Here is a 14436-nt window from a genome sequence, read left to right on the forward strand (position 1 = left end):
ATGGAGCTGGCACACTTGGCCAACCTCTAAGCATGAGTGAGTGGGTGGGAGGTTGTTTCAGCGTAAGCCCTGCAGCTTGTGAGGGGAGCTACCAGTCTAAGCAGGTGCAGGGGACTGACCTGGCTGGCCAGGCTGACCTGGCCTTGGGTGCTCTTGTCTTTCCGGGTGCTGACAACTCATGTCTTGCTCAAATCTCGTTGCCTTGTGAGGTTTGGGGTGGTGGCTCCAACGCCGAGGAGGTAATTTTTTCCCTCCCTAGGTCAGGAATCTACTTGGCAATGTAAAAACGAAACAATACAGACTTGACAGTTACAGAAAAAGTGACTTTGGTGTGATCCCATGCCCGTTTCTTAGCAACAAACATGATCAGAGAGGAAACGACATGTGGCTTGGCCTTGAAGTTAGGCTGTGTGGCCACTTGTTTCATCCACACTGCACTGCTGAGCAGTGAACACAAAATTCTACCTCCCGACCTGAGGATGCTCCCTATCACATAAACAGGCTAAGTCCATCTGCCAAGCGTGGACTGAAAGAAGAGAGAGGAAATGAAACAGAGCATCAGCCCGACCCACCTCTCCCTGCTCTCCTTCCTTTCTTCGCCCTTTCTTCCATTGCAACCTTGTCACTATTTTGGTTGTCAAAAGAAAACATCAGAAATGATGTATTGCTCCCCAGAAGCATTAAATAGCTTGTTCACACAAAGGATAAATCTTTTAATAGTGAGAGTTCAGACAAGATGACAGGCAGATGGACAAAGGTCATTCTTACAAAGCATATAGTTAGCTTCAGCAAAAAGAAACCACCAACTCCCAAGAGGGTTCTGGGGCAAGTCACTGTCAGGAAATCAAAGTATCAGATTCCATGATGGAGATGGTAAATAAACAGGGATTACCAGACAGATAGGAGTCATGTTAGAACCTTATTAGATGAAGTGCCAGAAGTGAAATAATTTAAATGAAAAGTGGATAACAATCTTCCCAAAAGATAGAGGTTCTTAGTTTTTTTCTGACTGTGGCACATATGAGAGATAAAAGACGCCATGGCTCACCTGTGTGTGTTAGTTGCTCAGTTGTGTCAGACTTTTTGTGACCCTGTTGACTGCGGCCCACCAGGCTCCTCTGTCCATGCAGTTCTCCAGGCAAGAATACTGCAGTGGGTTACCGTTCCCTTCTCCAGCAGATCTTCCCGACCCAGAGATTGAACCAGGTCTCCTGCATTACAGGCAGATTCTTTACCATCTGAGCCACCAGGGAAGCCCATGGTTTACCTACCTCCTCTAATTCAGTTACACTCTCCAAAGAAAAATAATACATCATGATAGCAAAGAAGAAGACATGAACAAAATAAAAATCCAAAGAGTAAAAACTAGCAGGTACAGCAATGAAAGCCAAGTAAAACCTAACAGTCATTCTATAAATATATGAAAAGTATTTAAAATGTATTTAGAAAGAGTTCCAACTGAAAAGCATCACCAACTTAAAACATCTTGGTGAGATAACAATAACTAAGCCCCCTACCTGAAATTGGGCTTCCCTAGTAGCTTAGACAGTAAAGCTTCCGCCTGCAATGCAAGAGACCCAGGTTCAATGCCTGGGTCAGGAAGATCCCCTGGAGAAGGAAATGGCAACCCACTCCAGTATTCTTGCCTGGAGAATTCCATGGGCAGAGGAGCCTGGTGGGCTATAGTCTATGGGGTCACAATTAACTAAATAAGTAAATAAACAAATAAGAAAACAATTAACTAAATAAGTAGATAAAGTAGTATGAGAAGGTGACCAAAGTTGTGATCAAAATATAAAGCCAGGAAGGGCCTTTTTTTTTCCTTTAGGATTCACTGGTTTGATCTTCTTGCAGTCCAAGGGACTCTCAAGAGTCTTCTCCAACACTACAGTTCAAAAGCATCAACTCATCAGTGCATAGCTTTCTTTATGGTCCAACTCTCACATCCATACATGACTACTGGAAAAACCATAGATTTGACTAGATGGACCTTTGTTGGCAAAGTAATATCTCTGCTTTTTAACACACTGTCTAGGTTGGTCATAGCTTTTCTTCCAAGGAGCAAGTGTCTTTTAACTTCATGGCTGCAGTCACCATCTATAGTGATTTTGAAGCCAAAGAAAATAAAGTCTGTCACTGTTTCCATTGTTTCCCCATCTATTTGCCATAAAGTAATGGGACTGGATGCCGTGATCTCAGTTTTTTGAATATTGAGTTTCAAACCAGCTTTTTCACTCTCCTCTTTCAATCTCTGGTTGCTCAGCCTTTTCTAAATACAACTTGAACATCTGAAAGTTCTTGGTTCACATACTGTTGAAGCCTCACTTGGAGAATTTTGAGCATTACTTTGCTAGTGTATGAGATGAGTGCAATTGTGCAGTAGTTTGAATATTCTTTGGCATTGCCTTTTTTGGGATTGGAATGAAAACTAACCTTTTCTAGTCCTGTGGCCACTGCTAAGTTTTCCAAATTTGCTGGCATATTGAGTGCAGCATTTTCACAGTACCAGCTTTTAAGATTTGAAATAGCTCAGCTGGAATTCCATCACCTCCACTAGCTTTGTTTGTAGTGATGCTTCCTAAGGCCCACTTGACTTCAGACTCAAGGATATCTGGCTCTAGGTGAGTGATCACACCATTGTGATTATCTAGGTCTTTAAGATCTTTTTTGTATAGTTCTTCTCTGTATCCTTGCCACCTTTTCCTAATATTTTCTGCTTCTGTTAGGTCCATACAATTTCTGTCCTTTATTGTGCCCATCTTTGCATGAAATATTCCCTTGGTATCTCTAATTTTCTTGAAGAGGTCTCTAGTCTTTCCTATTCTATTGTTTTCCTCTATTTCTTCGCACTGATCCCTGAGAAAGGCTTTTTTATCTCTCCTTGCTGTTATTTGGAAGGGTATATCTTTCCTTTTCTCCTTTGCCTTTAGTTAGCTAAGTTTTATCACATGTAACTTCTCTAAGGCTCAGGAGTTTGGCTAACTTCACCTAAAGGACAGGGCCACTGCTAGCAAATGTGTTGCTTTTGTAGGGAATAAACAAGAATTGTGCGCCTCCTGGGAGGCAGAGCCCCATGGACCGCTGGAACGAAGCAGCTAGATTTTAATCCCAACTTGCCGCCTTAGCCATGTACTTTTCTGCAGTGCACTAGCTACACAGCCCTGTTGTATGTGGCCCTGGGGACACATGGGCTGAGAAAGGTAAGGTTGTTCTCTGTGCCTGTGTGTGTGCTCAGTCGCTTCGATTGTGTCTGACTCTTTGCAACCCTATGGACTGTAGCCCACCAGGTTCCTCTGTCCATGGAATTCTTCTAGGCAAGACTACTGGAGCGAGTTGCCATGCCCTATACCAGGGGATCTTCCCAACCCAGAGATCAAACCTGCATCTCCTGCATTTCCTGCATTGCAGGTGGCTTCTTTACCGCTGAGCCACTGGGGAAACTCTGGGGATAAACAGCCATTCTTTGGGAAGTCTGTTCTAAGATCCCATGGCAGGACTTCAGAATCAGATGCCTAAACTTCAACTGGAGAGATGCATCTGATGTAAGAAAGAGGAAAATCAGGTTGATGTTGTTTCCCAAAATGCACTCACTTATATATTAATAAGACTCCAATCACAATCTATGGCAGTTATAATAGTGGGAAGAGCAAAGGTTTGGAATTAAGCTGCTCTGGATCTGACTAACAAGCCTGGAGTCTCCGGGCCTTGGTTTAAACTTGTAGGTGGGATTTGAAGGTTGAGCTAGTTAAAAAGTGTAAAGAATTTGAGATGGGGCCTGGGAGAAACCTTAACAGATGTAGTTGTCTTCTGTGAAAGCCACATGAACTGTGGTAATTAGCTGCTTGACTACCATGCCACAAACTTACATTCTCTGCTGAAACACAGGAAAACAGCTGTCTAGGAGAAACCCTGGGTCCCAGAAAAGTCTATGGATGTGTCTTCCTGGCATATACATGACCACTATGGCCTTCGGTATCCATGGATTTGACTAAACACAGGTTTAAAATATTCCAGAAAAATCCAGAAAGTTCCCAAAAGCAGAACTTGAGTTTACCATGCACCAGAAACTATTTATATAACATTTATATTGCATTAGGTGTTATAACCCCACTCCAGTACTCTTGCCTGGAGAATCCCAGGGACAGGGGAGCCTGGTGGGCTGCCGTCTATGGGGTCACACAGAGTCGGACACAACTGAAGCGACTTAGCAGCAGCAGCAGCAGCAGCAGGTGTTATAATGGAGAAGGAAATGGCAACCCACTCCACTATTCTTGCCTGGAAAATCCCATGGATGGAAGAGCCTGGTAGGCTACAGTCCATGGGATAGCAAAAGAGTTGGACACGACTGAGCGACTTCACTTTCACTTTTCACTTTCGTGCATTGGAGAAGTAAAAGGAAACACACTACAGTGTTCTTGCCTGGAGAATCCCAGAGTCGGGGGAGCCTGGTGGGCTGCCATCTCTGGGGTCGCAGAGTCGGACACAACTGAAGCGACTTAGCAGCAGCAGGTGTTATAAATAATCTAGAGATGATTTAAAGTATACAGGAGGATGTGTATAGATCAGATCAGATCAGTCGCTCAGTCGTGTCCGACTCTTTGCGACCCCATGAATCGCAGCACGCCAGGCCTCCCTGTCCATCACCAACTCCCAGAGTTCACTCAAACTCAGGTCCATCGAGTCAGTGATGCCATCCAGCCATCTCATCCTCTGTTGTCCCCTTCTCCTCCTGCCCCCAACCCCTCCCAGCATCAGAGTCTTTTCCAATGAGTCAACTCTTCGCATGAGGTGGCCAAAGTACTGGAGTTTCAGCTTTAGCATCATTCCTTCCAAAGAAATCCCAGGGCTGATCTCCTTCAGAATGGACTGGTTGGGTCTTCTCCAACACCACAGTTCAAAAGCATCAATTCTTCGGCACTCAGCCTTCTTCACAGTCCAACTCTCACATCCATACACGACCACAGGAAAAACCATAGCCTTGACTAGATGAACCTTTGTTGGCAAAGTAATGTCTCTGCTTTTCAATATGCTATCTAGGTTGGTCATAACTTTCCTTCCAAGGAGTAAGCGTCTTTTAATTTCATGGCTGCAGTCACCATCTGTAGTGATTTTGGAGCCCAGAAAAATAAAGTCTGACACTGTTTCCACTGTTTCCTCATCTATTTCCCACAAAGTGATGGGACCGGATGCCATGATCTTAGTTTTCTGAATGTTGAGCTTTAAGCCAACTTTTTCACTCTCCTCTTTCACTTTCATCAAGAGGCTTTTGAGTTCCTCTTCACTTTCTGCCATAAGGGTGGTGTCATCTGCATATCTGAGGTTATTGATATTTCTCCTGGCAATCTTGATTCCAGCTTGTGTTTCTTCCAGTCCAGCGTTTCTCATGATGTACTCTGCATAGAAGTTAAATGAACAGGGTGACAATATGCAGCCTTGACGAACTCCTTTTCCTATTTGGAACCAGTCTGTTGTTCCATGTGCAGTTCTAACTGTTGCTTCCTGACCTGCATACAAATTTCTCAAGAGGCAGATCAGGTGGTCTGGTATAGGTTATATGCAAATACTGCAGTATTTTACATAAAGGACTTGGCGTACCCACAGATTGGTATCTGGGAGTAGGGGGTGGGAATCCTGGAACCAACCCCCGTAGATACTGAAGGATGACTATACAGACACAGGATAGTGGAGAAGGCACATATCAAGTATTAACTTTAAAATGCAATACAATTATATCAGAGTTATGTGAAGTCCGTAGTCACTACATAAATAAAGGAAGAGCACTACATAAATAAAAGAGAGCAATCTGAGAGCATGAAGATTAAGCCAGAAGCCATTTATATAAGACTGAATATAGGTGAAAATCTCTGTGATCTTGGGTGAGATGTCTTAGGACACAAAAAGAAAAAACTATAAAAGAAAAAAAGAGATAAGTTGTATTTCAAATGTTTAAATTTCTGTGCTTAAAAAGTACTGTTAAAAAGCTAAAAACCATGCCACAGAGTTGAATAAAATATTTGTACAACATATATCTAACAAAAGACTTGCAATTGAATAAGACAGGCAACTCAGTTTTTTTAAATGAGCAAATGATGTGAACAGACATGTCACCAAAGAAGATATACAGATGGCTGAAGCACATAAATAGATTTTCAACACTATTATTCATTAGAGCATTGCAAATTAAAACCAAATGTGATTATTCCAGGAAAATAAGTGTGATTCAACAGAAGAAAATCAATGTAATATGTCACTTTGATAGAATGAAGGAAAAAAAAATGATGATCTCAATTGATGAAGGAAAAACATTTGAAAAATCCATTGCTCTTTAATAATAAAAAGAAATCTCAGGAAATAGGACTAAAAATAAATTTATTCAACATGATAAAAGACATCAAAAAAAACAACCCTATAACTAATATCATACTCAATGGTGAAAGACTGAACACTTTCCTCAAAAATTAGGTGTGAGGCAAGAATTCCTACTTTCACCACTACTATTCAACATTGTTTGGAAGTTCAAGCTGGACAGGTTAGACAAGAAAAAGAAGTATAAAGCATCCAAACTGGAAAGGAAGAATTAAAACTATCTCTGTTCATGATTCTATATATAGAAATATATTAGAAAGTTATTAGACCTAATTAGCAAATTCATAAAAGCATCAGGGAACAAAATCACCATGCAAAAATCAGTTGTGTTTTCATACACAATCTAAACAAACAATGAACAATCAAAAAGGGAGATTAAGAAAGCAATTCCATATTAAATAGCATTTTATAAAAGAAAATACTTGGAAATCAGTTCAGTTCAGTTCAGTTCATTCACTCAGTCTTGTCTGACTCTTTGTGACGCCAGGGACTGCAGGCTTCCCTGTCCATAACCAACTCCTAGAATTTACCCAAACTCATGTCCATTTGATCAGTGATGCCATCCAACCATCTCATCCTCTGTCATCCCCTTCTCCTCCTGCCCTCAATCTTTAGAAAAGCATCAGAGTCTTTTCTAATGAGTCAGCTCTTCGCATCAGGTGGCCAAAGTATTGGAGTTTCAGTTTCAACATCACTCCTTCCAATGAACACATAGGACTGATCTCCTTTAGGATGGACTGGTTGGATCTCCTTGCAGTCCAAGGGACTCTCAAGAGTCTTCTCCAACACCACAGTTCAAAAGCATCAGTTCTTTGGTGCTCAGCTTTCTTTATAGTCCAACTCTCTCATCCATACATGACCACTGGAAAGACCATAGCTTTGATTAGATGGACCTTTTGGGATCATTGAGTAGATTTAATGAAACTGTCAAGGAAGGTAACATGTGTCCCTATACTTCTGTAGCAAATCTTCTAGCTAAAGAAAGAACATTCTTAGATGGCTTTACTCTCCAAATCTAACTGTATATTGCTTCAAGCAGTCATTGTCCATGGTTAAGAATTCAATAGAAAGTCTTGGCATTCAGTTCAAGTTCCTGAGATTCAAGGTGATCACAGTTGTCACAGGGAAAGAGGTGGGTCATCTGCATGAGCAGGTCTAGAACAGGGGTGACATACTGTGCTCTGAATAATGAGAGGGTGGCCCAGCTTGCGACCGGCTCTGTAAATGCCTGGAAGCAGCTTTTCCAACGTAGTGGTTGTTCTTTGAGGAACACTGGTTGAGTACAAGAGGGGGACCCAAGACAGTGGTGAGCTTAGAGCCCAAGCACTGACCAACACCTGGACCTGAAATGCTTTTCCTGTGGCAGTGGACAAATACATCAACTGAACATGTCTGACCACTCTCTGTCCACTCTCAGAGCATGCAGACGACCAAGAGCTGTAGCAGCAGACCAGTATCTGAGAGAGCCATCTGCTCCTGTGAAGGATACACGCATTATACACGGGTGGCCTGGATGCTCACAACCACTGCAGATTTTCTAAACAGCAGTGGACTGTGATAAGACTGAGTTTGAATGGGAGCGAATATAAAGTGGCTTGCAAAAGTTTTCATAAGAGTTGTTGTTCAGTCACTCAGTTGGGTCCAACTCGTTGCAACCCCATGGACTGCAGCACACCAGGCTTCCCTCTCTTTTGCTATCTCCCACAGTTTGCTCAAACTCACATCCATTGAGTTGATGATGTCATCCAACCATCTCATCCTCTGTCATCCCTTTTCCTCCTGCCTTCAATCTTTCCCAGCATCAGGGTCTTTTCCAATAAGTCAGCTCTTCGCATCAGGTGGCCAAAGTACTGGAGCTTCAGCTTCAGCATCAGTCCTTCCAATGAATATTCTGGGTTGATTCCTTTAGGATTGATTGGTTTGATCTCCTTGCTGTCCAAGGGACTCTTAAGAGTCTTCTCCAATACCACAGCTCAAAAGCATCAATTCTTTAGCATTCAGCCTTCTTTATGGTCCAACTCTCACATCCATACATGACTACTGAAAAAATCATAGCTTTGACTATATGTATTTTTCATTGGAGAAGAGAGAGTAAATACAGCTTTATTGGAATATTAAATTTTCTGACTTCCAGTCGATAATAGAGCAGGGCAATACCCTTAAAGTTATTTTTTAAGATTCTGAATTTCTCAAAAGACTCTTCTTAGGACACAAGTGAACACAATAGAGGCTGGGTTACAAAAGCATGCTTACTGTCTATGCTGGGGCCAACCAACAGAGACGAGGGCTGACATATGAAGCAGCCAGTGGAAAACTCCATTTGGCTGCATTGAAATGTGAGATGCTACAGACATAGATAACAGACTTCTGTGGGATTAACAGATACAAATTATTATGTATAGAGTGGATAAACAACAAAGTCATCCTGTATAGCATAGAGAACTATATTCAATATCCTATGATAAGCTATAATGGAAAAGAATATGAAAAAGAATATATATAAACATATAACTGAATCACTTTGTTGTACAGAAAATATTAGCACAATATTATAAATCAACTATACTTCACTACACTTGATCTTAGCCAAAAGGCTGAGAAGCGATCAACTGTACTTCAATAAAATAAAGAAATGTCTGACTTCCCAGATGGCTCAGTGATAAAGAATTCACCTGCCAATGCAGGAGCCATAGGAGATGTGGGTTCAGTCCCTGGGTCAGGAAGATCCCTGGAGGAGGAAATGGCAACCCACTCCACTACTATTGCCTGAAAAATCCCATGGACAGAGGAGCCTTGCAGGCTACAGCTCATGAGGTTGCTAAGAATTGGACACAACTGAATTGTCTGGGCATGCATGCATGCAAAGAAATGTGAGATGCTACAAGAGTCTTCCCCATAACTCCCACTTGCACCCCATCTCCCGAGAAGAAATATTTAAATGTTGACTGGAAACAGTATTAAATTACTAGATAAAGCAGGTATCAGAAAGAAGTATCACAGGTATAAAGCAGGTATCACAAGAGGAGGCTAAGCTGGTTCTGCTCCACGGCTGTATGGAAGCTCTTGGAAGCTCATAAAACAGTGCTTAAAAATAAAGAGAACTGCCGAATTATATTGTTAACATTTCTTGTAACATCTCAGAGAACAGAAGAGAGAGCCTCAGCCTTACAGCAATTTAGAGGATTACCCTAATTTTAAGTGAAGTTGCTGACGTACACAGGAAGAAGAAAAGAACTGTAGGTATCATGTTACAACACAAGACTTTTGAAATGAGTCATGGAACAAGGTCCTGCAAGCCTGGACCTGGTCCTGACCTTGGAAAGATCAGGCTTTTCTGGATCAAATTCTCCAGAAGGAACTCCTAGAGAGGCATTATTGGAGAAACTTGCATTAACCAGAGAACTGGTAGGCCATTCAAATAGTCACTTCTAGTGAAAACGACTCAGCGGAAACAAGGAAAGATGACGATATTGGCTGTTCTCAGATAACGAATCAAAGAGTAAAGTTGGACCGAGGCACTCGAGGTCGAATTTCTGCCAGCAAGATCTTAAGGAATGGGAGAAACATGTCCCAACCCCAGGTCAAAAGTTTATACCAAGAATGCAGTCGTTTTCTATTAACAATTTATCACAAACTTAATGGCTTAAAACATTGCATTTGTTATCTCAGAATGCCCATGGGTCAAGAGCCTCTGTATAGCTTAGCTGGGTCCTTTTGCTTTTCCAGAGGCAAGACCCAGATCTTAAAGGGCATCACAGCTCTCTGCCATCTGGTTCCCACAGAAGGTTCAAACATGGCGGTCTATGTCTTCAAAACTGACTACAGATGTTCTCTCTTAAAATGTACTATAAGCACAGGAGTTACTACTAGAACACCATCCATTCTATTTGATCGGCTAGAAGTAAGTCCCAGATTCCATCTACACTCAAAAGAAAGAAATAACATGAGGGATGTGACCCAGAGGTCACCTCAGAGTGTGTCTGCCGTACACTGCTGCTAAGTCGCTTCAGTCACGTCCGACTCTGTGCGACCCCAGAGACAGCAGCCCACCAGGCTCCCCCGTCCCTGGGATTCTCCAGGCAAGAGCAGTGGAGTGGGTTGCCATTTCCTTCTCCAATGCATAAAAGTGAAAAGTGAAAGTGAAGTCACTCAGTCGTGTCCGACTCTTAGCAACCCCATGGACTGCAGCCCACCAGGCTCCTCCGTCCATGGGATTTTCCAGGCAAGAGCACTGGAGTGGGGTGCCATTGCCTTCTCCCTGCCGTACACTAATACGGTACAGTTCATTATTGTGTGTGTGTGTGTGTGTGTGTGTGTGTGTGTACATTGCACGTGGACAGATGTGTCAGGTACATCATCACCTTGGTCTGTGTTCCTCTGGGTTCAGATGTTGAAATAAGGGTTCACACGGAACAGGGAGATGGTCCTAGGAAATCTGCAGGGGACTGAGGAACTGAAATAGGAAAGAGGGGCAGCTAATAAAGGGTGTGTGAAGGAATTATGAACTATTGACAACTTGAGCCTTTATCCCTCTAAAGAATTCTGGGAGCTCGCCTGCTTCACATGCCTCAGAGTTATCATACACTGGGGCAAGGGAGCTGAGATATTTATACACCAACAGCAGGCACTGAAAATGGTGAGGCCTGAGAGGATATGGGCAGAGCCAGGCTGCAACTTCACAATCCCAAATATCACAAAGATGATCTCTAGACTCCCACCCTTGGTACTTAACATCTAGCTACCCTGAGGAAAGGAAAACAGAGGAGAAGAAGATGAATAAATATTCTATATATGAACTGTTAAGTTAGTGAAATACCAGGTCTCACTTCAAATCTATCCCTTGGGGAGAGAATTTGTGAATCCCAAACTGTAAATATTTGCAAGTATTTCTCTCAGGTGAAAATACAGTGGAATGAGAACATTTATTCACAAGAACTTCCAGAAGAACCCTTGAAGACCAGAAGTCCAGACAGGGCTATTCGCTGAGAAGGAAACATATAGAACAAAAAAACAAAAACTATCCCTTCCAGGGAGCTGTCCTGAACAGGGAAGGGCACTTGATTGGAACAGGAACTGAAAAGATCCCTGAGCATGAGGGTTACAGCAGAGATGCAGTGGAGAGAGGAGAGAGACAGAACTCTTGGTTGGCCAGGCAGGCAAGGAGGGCCTTTGAGAAGAATAGGAATGTCTAGTAAGATTTCTTTAACTCCTTGATGAGGTATATAATGTACACAAAAAAGCCAGCATATCAAAAGTACACACCTTAGTGAATTTTCACAAACAGAACACACCCATGGAACCAACACCCAGATTAAGAAACAAAGCGTGACCATTATCCTAGAAGCCGCCCTTGCACTCCATTCTAATCGTGACCTCTTCCCCAAAGGTAACCGCCAGCCTGACCTTAAACAATACGGTTAGCTTTGCCTGTTTCATGCTTTAAATGGAATCACACAATCTCTACTCATTTTTGTCTGACTTCTTCCACTCAGCATCATGTATGGGAGGCCATTTGTGTTGCTACATAATTGTAGATCACTCATTCTCATGCTATATAGTAGTCCATTCTGCAAATATGCCACATTTCATGTGTCCGTTCTACTGATGATGGGCACTAAGGTAGTTTGTTGAAAGGATTTAGTTTGTATTTTTGTGATGTACAAAGCAACCTTCTTCTCTGTCTCAACACAAAATCTTTCATCAATAACGTATGATATGAAGGGATTGTTTAAAGTGAATGCAAGGAACTTCCATGTCCAGAGTGTCAGAGACAGTGTGGGATAGAGCAGGAGGCACATGAGAACCAGTCACATCAGGTTGATTTTTTTTTTTTTTTTTTGATATCTTGAATTACTCACTTAGGATTCATTCAACAAAAGTGCACTCAAGTCACCTACTCACATTGACTAGAACCAGGCAGATCTAGAGAGAGGTCTCTAGAAACCTGTTTTATTTTTCTTCTTTCTTCCCTTCTTGAGAAATTCCTTACTGTCTGGAACCATTGATTATAAAATTCCACTTAAGTATCAAGGAAATGAACATGTGGCCCAATATAACAATTTAAAGTTTGTATCTCTGGAATGCGAATGTTGAGAATTAACCTTTGTTTGGAACTGAGTTACCTAATTTACACTCTAATAGAAAGTTTGTGAATTCACACTTCTGCAGTTCTCAAAGGGTCCCTGGTTCCTCCCCTTCTCAAGATCACACATAGCCCTTCTTTCCAGACTGTTCAGGGTTCTTCTGTTTGCCACCAAAGAACCTGAACTGTTAAAGCTCCTCTGACCAAAAATCTCTCCCCTATATGGCTACCTAAAATGTTTCATAATTTTCAAGTTAGTAATTCCTTGAGAGTGAAAACAGGTGCAATACCACAGCTGTTGTATGAAAGTATTGGGGAGGGAATCTTCAGTAAGCTAAAATTAATTAGTGGTAAAGAATCCACTTGTCAATGCGGGAGCCACAAAAGACTCAGATTCTATCCCTAGGTCGGGAAGATCCCCTGGAGAAGGAAATGGCAACCCACTGCAGTATTCTTGCCTGGAGAATTCCATGGACAGAAGAGCCGAGCTGGCTACAGTCTATAGGATCACAAAGAGTCGGACACAACTTAGCGACTAAACAACCACAACAGCAAAAGTTGTCATAGACTTTTCAGATCTCATTTATCATTCCTTCATGAAGGGATAGAATATAGAATGGATAGTTTTGGGGTTAGAATGACGCCGTTTGGCACACAACACCCTCTCGGGTGAAAATCTCTGGGGAACTGGGAGAAAAGTATGAGGGTGTAAGTAGTTGTCAGCTGAGTAGAAGCAAACAGTGGAGACAACTACTGATGGTCCTCCACATCCACAAGCTCTACAGACACAAATTCAACCAAACTTGAATCAGAAATATTCCCCCCAAATTCCAAAAAGTTCCAAAAATCAAGACTTGAATTTCCCAAGCTCTGGCAAACTTATATGTAGCATTTACGTTGTATTTACAGCTACTGACATAGCATTTACATTTTATTAGGTATTTATAAGTAATCCAGAGATGATTTAAAGTATGTAAGAGGATTGCATAAGTTATATATAAACACTATGCCATTTTATGGGTTTCTCTGGTGGCTCAGACAATAAAGAATCTACCTGAATGTGGGAGACCCAGGTTTGATCTCTGGCTTGGGAAGATCCTCTGGAGAAGAAAATTATTCTTGCCTGGAGAATTCCATGGACAGAGAAGCCTGGCAAGCTACAGTCCATGGGCTCCAAAGAGTCGGACATGACTAACACACACACACAAACCATTTTATATGAGGAATCTGCCATTTTGTATACAAGATTTTGGTATTCATGGGGTTCCTGGAAGCAATCCGTATGGATACTGAGGAACCACTGTGTTGTGATCATCACTGGTTAGGCCAGTCTAACTTGTTGTAGGTAGTCAGGAGTGTGCCCTCCTATCCAGAACAAACGGCCCAGAAAGAATGTTTTCTGGTTTTGTTTTGTTTTCTTTCCCCCAGTGACGCTCTGCCCACTACCATGTGCAGTGGGTTTGGGAATCACAGAGTTAAATGACTTCTTATAATAACTTTGCATTAGATTTTACCTCAGTATGTGCCTTTTGCTCATTTTTATGTGACATTGTTTTTCCTGAACTTTTAAAAGGTAGTGTGGCTCAGGGTAGATTTTCCAACTTTACAGAGCTCTCTCTTCTTTTATTTTCTGGCCATGTTTAGAAGTACAGCAGCTGGCTCCCTGGGATTTCCTGGCTCTGTTCCACTCCCCAGTATTTACCTCGGCCTCCTCTTTCCTTTGTGGCTGTTGTTCTTCTCCTACTCAGTTTTGATTCCACTCCCAGGAGTTTCTATTCAATGTCCTTTAAACCCTGGTAAAGAGCCCTGGTTCTTCCCAGAGTTCACATCCAGTCCGCACTTTGCAAGAATCAACTGTGCTCATCTCTTCCCAACTTTATACTCATGTTAGTAGCTCGCAGTTGGCCATGGTGGAAGTATTTATACTGTGTGTGTGCGCTAAGTCATGAGCTGACTCTTTGCAGCCCTGTGGGCTGTAGCCTGCCAGG

At 42.2% G+C, this 14436-nt stretch overlaps 1 pseudogene; it reads right to left on the reverse strand.

Moving 5' to 3' along the window:
* Positions 1 to 8803: 8803 nt before the first annotated feature.
* On the reverse strand, positions 8804 to 8972 carry LOC112585899 (annotated as a pseudogene).
* Positions 8973 to 14436: the final 5464 nt, after the last annotated feature.

Source organism: Bubalus bubalis, chromosome 6 (assembly GCF_019923935.1).
Source record: "Bubalus bubalis isolate 160015118507 breed Murrah chromosome 6, NDDB_SH_1, whole genome shotgun sequence".
NCBI classification, from domain to species: Eukaryota; Metazoa; Chordata; class Mammalia; order Artiodactyla; family Bovidae; genus Bubalus; species Bubalus bubalis.